Source organism: Anguilla rostrata, chromosome 4 (genome assembly GCF_018555375.3).
Source record: "Anguilla rostrata isolate EN2019 chromosome 4, ASM1855537v3, whole genome shotgun sequence".
NCBI classification, from domain to species: Eukaryota; Metazoa; Chordata; class Actinopteri; order Anguilliformes; family Anguillidae; genus Anguilla; species Anguilla rostrata.
In genome coordinates this window covers 35,922,891-35,931,548 of record NC_057936.1, presented here as the reverse complement: position 1 = coordinate 35,931,548, position 8,658 = coordinate 35,922,891, and positions in this window count along the sequence as shown.

The following is an 8,658-nucleotide window of genomic DNA, read 5'->3' as shown; positions in this document are numbered from 1 at the left end:
TATGTTTCTCCGGTTTGAAAAAGGTTGGGCCAAAACCAATCTAGCCAATCAGGTGCAGGCAGTGTTCTGTCCTATTAAAAACGTAAACGGAAGAATTTGTGGGCGGAAACTATTTTCCAGCTTGAAATCTTGATTGACATCTACATGACATAGTAGTACCTTCAAAGAGGAACTCTGATATCGCAATGGGGGTGGGGCCAGAGTGGAATGCAGAAAGCATTTTTCCAACATTAGGGGGCAGCACCAAGATGTTTTCTACCTGTTTATTTATGTACGGAGTCCCTTAAGAGACACGGGTGAGAGAGAACAAAGAAAATGCTCTTGCGTTCCCTTGCAGAACGTTTGCGTTCCCTTGCAATACTGTTGTGTTCCCTTGCAAAACTTTAGGGTTCCCTCACAAAATTTTGCATTCCCCAGCAAAACTTTTGCGAGATCTCGCAAACAAATATAAATAACAGCACATATGTACTTCCGGGTCAATGTCATGGTGTCAGAATCTCCTGGGAAAGTGTAAACATGGAGAAGCAGGTGCTTGTGTTTTGCTTTGAACTTGATTTAAAATATGAAAACCATAGCTAGACTATTGTGAATACATATAGCCTACACTCAGCCATTCCTTTGTAACAAACAGTAGTAAGTAAATGCTGTGTATGTATTAGCTAGTTGACTCTACATCTTTCTTGCTAACAAGATAAATTGGTAACTTGCTAGGGAGAGAGCTACCTAGATCTCTATCTATCTATCTGGCTAGCTTGCTAGCTTCTACCTAGTTAGTGAGTTAGCTGTTGCTCAGTAGCTGAATCTTTTGCTGGCTGATATACACAGGTGTAAATAGATGCATATTCCTAGCTTCTGTCAGGATTAGCAGGGTTGATGAACTGCCCTTAGGCTGTCTCCTTTTATGAGTTTGTCATATTGCCTTTATTGATTGCATTTCTACGAGACCGTATGATGTAAAGCATAACCAACAGCACTGACCCATAAAATATATTTTTACTGTTACTTGTTCAATGGAATATTCAAAGTGAAGCTGATCGATTGCAGTCTAGATAGCTCAGCTGGCATCTATATATTTAAAGCTAAGTTCACAGTAAAACACAAGCAGCTGGAATCGCAAAACTGAGCATTCCAGGAAGCAGCTGGCAGTTCAACAACCAATGGTTCCAGATGCCAAATTTATTTATTTTTTTTACTTTTCAAAATCCCTATCTTCAATTGATTCCCCCTTTTTAAAAACCCCCATCTGTCATTGATTATTAGAATATTGAGGTGGTGTGTGTGGGATAATTTTTTGTGAAGGGGCTTGACAAAGACTATTGTGACCTCTAGCTGGTGGAGGAATGAAGTACCATGCCAGAAAACAAGGGGAGGCAAACTGGTGGCCCTAATTGTGCCACATAGGAAACTACATGTTTAGGTTTAACTTGCTCCCAACCTCAAGTACTATCATCAGCATCATGGGTGGGGTTCTCTCCAGGTTTCAGAACAACAATTTGTTCAGCTCAGGTTTTCTCAAATACAGCAGAACTTGACAGATATAAATCTTGCAATTATATGACTCACTGGTCTCTCTCTTTCTCTCTTATGACTGACTGCTCACACATGCAAAACAAACACACACACACACACACACACACACAATGTTTTACCAAGCAGATGGGAGAGAAAAAAAACAGAAACCACTGTCCAGTCCTCTTTACCTCCACATCCTGCCAACAATAGAACATCTTTTGTGGAATGACTAATTACTCTCCTGGTTCATTCTGAATTCTGCTTTTATGCTTCAGAGAATGCCGACCATTAATTATGTGTCTCCACACACAACATGCAAGGTGAGCACAGGGCGTGCTGGCCTCAGAATTCCTCAAAGGTAAAATTTTGATTCAGATGAGGCCCCTCAGATAAATCATTTTGCTTCAGCACACGGTCGTGAATGAGACAAATGCCAGCATGGTTTTCATTAATTTCAAGGAACTGTTTGATGAGATTGTTTTAAGACATCAAAAATGGAACTGCATTTTCTATAAAAATCTTATTGTTTGCTTTGTTTCAGTTCTGACATACGTTGATATTGAAATGTGTGTGTGTATATATATGCACTCACTGGCCACTTCGTTAGGTATACCTGTTCAACTGCAAATTGCACCTGTTAACACAAATATCTAATCAGCCAATCATGTGGCAGCAACTCAATGCATTTAGGCATGTAGACATGGTCAAGACGATCTGCTGAAGTTCAAACCAAGCATCAGAATGGGGAAGAAAGGTGATTTAAGTGACTTTGAATGTGGCATGGTTGTTGATGCCAGACGGGCTGGTTTGAGTATTTCAGAAACTGCTGATCTACTGGGAGTTTCACGCACAACCATCTCTAGGGTTTACAGAGAATGGTCCTAAAAAGGGAAAATATCCAGTGAGTGGCAGTTCTCTGGGCGAAAATGCCTTGTTGATGGCAGAGGTCAGAGGAGAATGGCCAGACTGGTTCGAGCTGATAGAAAGGCAACAGTAACTCAAATAACCACTCGTTACAACCGAGGTATGCAAAAGAGCATCTCTGAACGCAATCCACATCAAATCTTGAAGCAGATGGGCTACAGCAGCAGAAGACCACACCGGGTGCCACTCCTGTCACCTAATGAAGTGGCCAATGAGTGTGTATATATATATATATATATGGTATGGTGTGGTCATGGTATGTAGTTGTCATGGTTTTGGCTGATGCCACCATTTCTTTTCCTTCCTGCGCCTTTTCTTCAGTTATTACGGCCATTGGTTTTTTCATGCACCTTTTCTTCAGTTATTACGGCCATTGAGTTGATTGAATTATACACGTGCAAATTTCTTTTACTATTTGCACCTGTTGGTTTCTATTTAACCGAGGCAAGCGTAAAGTAGCTTACAGTGTCACTAGTGACGGAAGGTAATCTGTCGCGATGGAAATGTGGTAGGTAGGTAAAAGGTAAAGGTAAGGTTAAGTAAGGTAAGTAAAAGTAAAGGTAAAGGTAAAGGTAAAGGTAAGTAGGTAATGTTTAAAGGTTAAAGGTAAAGCTAGGTAAAGGTAGGTAAAGGATTGAGCTGCGATTTGATTGTTTGCTATAAATAGCACAACAGTCTTTAGCTTTTTAGAATGCTGGCACAGTTAGTGCCACAATCTAAGCTCAGATTCTTTCTTTAGGGTTTACTTTCAGCTCGGTAGGTCGTTTCTTGGTGCTTTCTGCTCCGGCAGTTTTTATTTCTACTCCTTTAAACTTGTTCTTTCCAGTAGGTGTGTAGAGCTTTTCTTGGACTCTCCCTAGGTATTGTTTCCTTCTTCTTGAGACTTTGTGGCTATTTTACCTCTGGTTAATAGCTTAAAGAACCCCCTGTTCAGTCGCGGTTGGTCTCCCAAAACTCCAACTCCCTCACAGTAGTATGCTGATCCAAAGTAGTACCGCTTTCTCCACACATTCACCTTTCTGTCTCTCTGTTTATCTTTGTCTCGTTTGTCCGTAAGGCTTGTTTCTGAAACTCATCAAGCTCTTTGTTTGTTTTTTTTGCAAAATCCAATCTTGCGCTGATGAGAGGTTTACATCTGGATGTGTAGCCTCTGTAATTTGCCTCTCAGTCTTGCAGTGTCCTGTGATGCTTTCACCCCCACTGTTCAGAGATCATTAGCAGTTACTTGAGTTGACAGTTTACACTCTCAGAAAAAAAGGTATCATTCAGTACCTAGAAAGGTACAATCGCTTGCCACTGTGGCAGTACCCCTTGAAGGTACAAAACTGTACCTTTACCAGAAAAAAGGTACCATTCAGCACCTAGAAAGGTACAATCACTTGTCACTAGTACCTTTAGAGGTGCAGTTTTATACTTGTACAGAATTTGTACCCCTGTGTACCTTTATTTCTGAGAGTGTAGGATTTTTATTTACAGCTCTTACAATTATCTTGTCAACACATTCTGATATCTTCCATGGATGACCTGATCGCTGGTGAGTTCTAAGTCCTCCAGCAGTTTGTTTCTTCTTTAGAATTTTCCATGCTGTTAACTTTTGAAATACACAAACATTCTTCAATAGCTGTAAATGTGAAATGTGTTTATAACTGAGAAAAGCAGCCAATTGGGCACAGCCAAAACTTGTGCATTTAACTGCACATATATTTGTCATCTAATGTTATATATACACACATGAGGTGTTGCTGCAGTGGATACAGTTTGCTATGATAAATTTATTTTCCACTGCGATTGCGTTTAGCTCTATATGCAGTTACATGTGATTTTGTGTCAAATCTTTGAACATTCAGAGATGTGCAACTGTCTACCAGTGTGGCTTGGTGGATTAGTGGGGATCATGCAGCACATCTGTTTTTAAAATTGTCACAGTATTCTCCTTACACATTATTTCATTCTGATGTCTTGCTACTCCTCTTCTTTTGGCCTTTTCAGTTTTTGCTCCCTTTGATTCATGTGGTCGTTGAGTGTACAGTATGTGACACAATGCTGGGGATGACCACTGAGTCCCCTGGTGAACAAACAACATGAATGCAAGCAAATGTCCACGTTTTATTCAGTTTTTCAACTTAAACAACAAAATAATTCCACCGAATGAGTATATGAAAAATGAATAAAATGTATGTAAAAGGGCAGAACAAAAAGAGTTCACAAACAGACAATGAAAGGCTGTATTATCACAAAGGCTACCAAGAACAATTAATCTGGTTGCAACCACTTGTTGCAATCTGGTTGCAAAACCCAACCTCATGTAGCAACCATGTGGCAAATAGGTTTCTTCCTTTAGGCCCGGGAACAAGGCCTTTAACAGAACCCAGTAATTAGGCAATGGGTATCAGCTAGCCCTACTGGTAATGCACCACAGCTGCTACTATGCATGTGAGTGGGGCGGACACTGTCCGAGGTCCTGCAGCTGTCCCAGATCGCTAAAATATCTGAGGTTCTGAAGGGACACCGCACTACAATATACAGGAGCAAGAAGAGCGCCCCCGCATCACTCTTCCTGGTGCCACCGACGAACAGTGCGTTGGGACTGACTCCTGGTGCCTGGCGACTCTTCTGGCCACCTCAGCTGCCTCTCTCCCATTTCCTCCCCGCCTTTTAATAGTTTCTTTTTGGCAAGTATATTCACGCACAAATGAGAGATGTGTGTATATCTGCTCATGACACTGTAGTGCACGCAAGTGCTGATACCCTTAAGTGCGACATGGAAAATGTTTGACCTGATTTTAATATATTCGGGGTAATTTCAATTTAAATACTGACAAAGCCAAGGTTATGACTTCCACACACTCACATTCGCTGGATCTGAATCAAACAGTTATTTCAGATGACAACGTGTATACTCATGTTACATGTACTGTGGCCTTTGGCTTGATAAAGATCTTGGCTAAATTTCATGGCTCAAATTGACAAGATGGCAAAACATTTAAGCTGAAGGTCTTCTTTTTTCCCTCTTTATTCACTGCAAGAAAAATGTGTCTGCAGCTCTTTAGCACTTGAGTTTGATGGTTTTATTTATATGCACACTGCAGTGACATCCTTGCACATATTGGAATATTTCTCTTTGGGGCCTTTATGACCTTTAAGATTTATGATTTAAGATGTTTTCATTTAGAATTTATATTATTCTTCCTTAAAATGTACTGATTATAGTTCTTAGAATGTATGCTGTTAATACTTGTTTAGGTTCCAGGTGACTGAGAGCAAGTATTGTCTTGGATAGGAAGGGTTTTGACTTCCTGGGTCCTTGGTTTTGCAATGACCTGCAAAAAACACTCCACCTTCAGAGCTTCATTTCATTGTATGAATTTGGGATACATACTGTAGTATCTATTAACATAGCGTAGGTGTCATAGTAAATATTGGTACTTTTTTCTTTTCTTTTTTTCTTATATATACTTGGTATCTGTTATTGTATATTTTTTGTATTAATTTATTCTGCTGCCCTCTTGGCCAAGTCTTCATTGTAAAACAGATGCTGTATCAGATGCTGGGTAATTTTCTGGATAAATTAAGGTAATGTGTTTTCTTTAACATGTGTTTGAATGGGATTCGTTGTCTGCAGAGAAGAATTGAAGGCAACATTCTCAGATTTCTAATGCATTCTTGTTAAATGACAGATTTTTAAAAAAAAATTCCTTTGTGGCATCACCCTTTTTTTCTAAGAACCCAGTGTACTAAAAACAGACATTAATCAAAGTGATTGCACTGTGAGAAAACGCCACAGACAATGATTTCATGATAAGGATTACTGTCACTCTAAATAAGCATAAGCAATTGTGTGCCTGGCTTCCTAGGAAAGCAAATTAAAGCTGTGCCTCACCTCTGAGTTTTGGCCCAGATCTTTCTTTGTGTTCTTGCTCTGTCAGTATCTGAATCACCGCAAAAGACTTAAAGGATGGGACCGCTGGTTATGTGACAGTACCTGTTAAATAGCTGTTGGATTAATGAATCCAAAGCCGGTTCTCAACCCGTGTTCAGCCCAATTATCAGACGGAGAAACTATTGTCCCCGGATTATGGGGAACTGTGGTGGGGCAATGCAGCAATACACTTGGTTGATCTGAAACCGCATTTATAACTGGCATACTGCCAATTTTACAAACAGAAGTGAAATCAAATCTTCACAGTACATTCAAACCATGAACATTACACAAGCATGACATTTCCCCAATATGAATTTAGCCAAATTTAACAGGGCTTTATCGCTCGCTAGTTGGCAGCTATTTACAGAGCCTTGTTAGCTAGCTTCATAACAAATACAACCACATACATGCTTGGTGAACGAACATACAGGTAACTTGTACTGCGTGTAGGTATGCGCAAAACAATGTACTGAAGTTTAAATAATGCGATAGCATTTTAATCCAATAAGAGGTCGACCGTAAGTGGAAGGCAACCATTTTTGCAGAGGGCAACAGGTTTTTCAGTGAAGAAGGCCCGCTCTCATCCCGTGTGCACATATAGCAAGGAAGCTACGATACAGATTGTGTTTATTATGACAGTACAAAATATTTTTGCTTCATTCTGAAACTGCGGTGATACAAATTAGACTGTGGCGGGCCGCTACAGTTTAGTTAATTAATGAGAAACACTGCTGTCAATAACAAATAAGAAAAATACCCTGAAGGTAAAGTGCCATCTTATTGTCATTGACTGGAAAAAATGGGCCTTTCAGACTGAAAATTATGCTGCATAATTATGCAAATTGGGTCATGGTCAACCCTGGGCCATGGGCTGAGAACCACTTTTCATACGAAGATAGGAGGCTTTGGGATATAGAATGAGCTCGGAATGCAAGTTACATGTGGTATATAGTAAATGCGTTGAGAATTTCACATACACTCACCGGCCACTTCATTAGGTATACCTGTTCAACTGCAAACTGCACCCGTTAATACAAATATCTAATCAGCCAATCACTTGGCAGCAACTCAATGCATTTAGGCATGTAGACATGGTCAAGACGATCTGCTGAAGTTCAAACCAAGCATCAGAATGGGGAAGAAAGGTGATTTAAGTGACTTTGAACGTGGCATGGTTGTTGATGCCAGACGGGCTGGTTTGAGTATTTCAGAAACTGCTGATCTACTGGGATTTTCACGCACAACCATCTTTAGGGTTTACAGAGAATGGTCCAAAAAAGAAAAAATATCCAGTGAGTGGCAGTTCTCTGGGCGAAAATGCCTTGTTGATGGCAGAGGTCACAGGAGAATGGCCAGACTGGTTCGAGCTGGTAGAAAGGCAACAGTAACTCAAATAACCACTCGTTACAACCGAGGTATGCAGAAGAGCATCTCTGAACGCACACCACGTCAAATCTTGAAGCAGATGGGCTACAGCAGCAGAAGACTAACCCGGGTGCCACTCCTGTCACCTAATGAAGTGGCTGGTGATTGTATATTTAACAAAGTAATTTGAATTGGGGGGAAAATAGGACCAGAAAAAGACAATGGGGAAAATAATCTTTTGTATAATTCTGGTGCTGATGTTGGTGGCATTGAATTGCACAACTGCATATGTACTTTGGAAGGACGCTGGTGTCACTTTATAAGACTGCCAGGTCTAGCAAACTACACTGCTAATAATAACATTTCCATTTTTTGTAAACCCTGCCACGGTAAAAATTGATAGCCTCCTCTCGTCCTAAAACCTGGCCATTCATGAGTCTCTGGGCTTAATCTCAAGAACAATATATTCCGTTATCCTGAAATCTATCCAATAAGCAGGGCGACTGGCCTGTGCCTCGCTAGGCAGGATTGCGGAGGCGGGGTGGGATGGTAGGTAGATATTGTGGCGCTTGGGGGAGGGGGGGATTTGGTCAACTATCCAGAATGCAGCATGGCATTCCATTTTCCCATTTTTTACGGATGGTGCCCTATAAGCCACTGCCTACGCCTACACCTGGATATTATTCACTAAAAATAAAAGATAATATTTTTGAAAATGTTTTTGTCATCCAGAAAACTTTTTGTCAAAAAATGTAAATGCTTTCATTATTTTTCTGCTGGGTCTCAGGAGGATAGGTGTGATGTCCCAAAAGTATCCCTGTTTAATTAAAGCTACTTAATTATAAGGAGGTAGAAGGAAAAAGCAAGAAAATGCACTTTTGAGTCGATGTCTTGCTACGCTCCAGTAATAAAAACCCAGTGAAATTAAAATCACT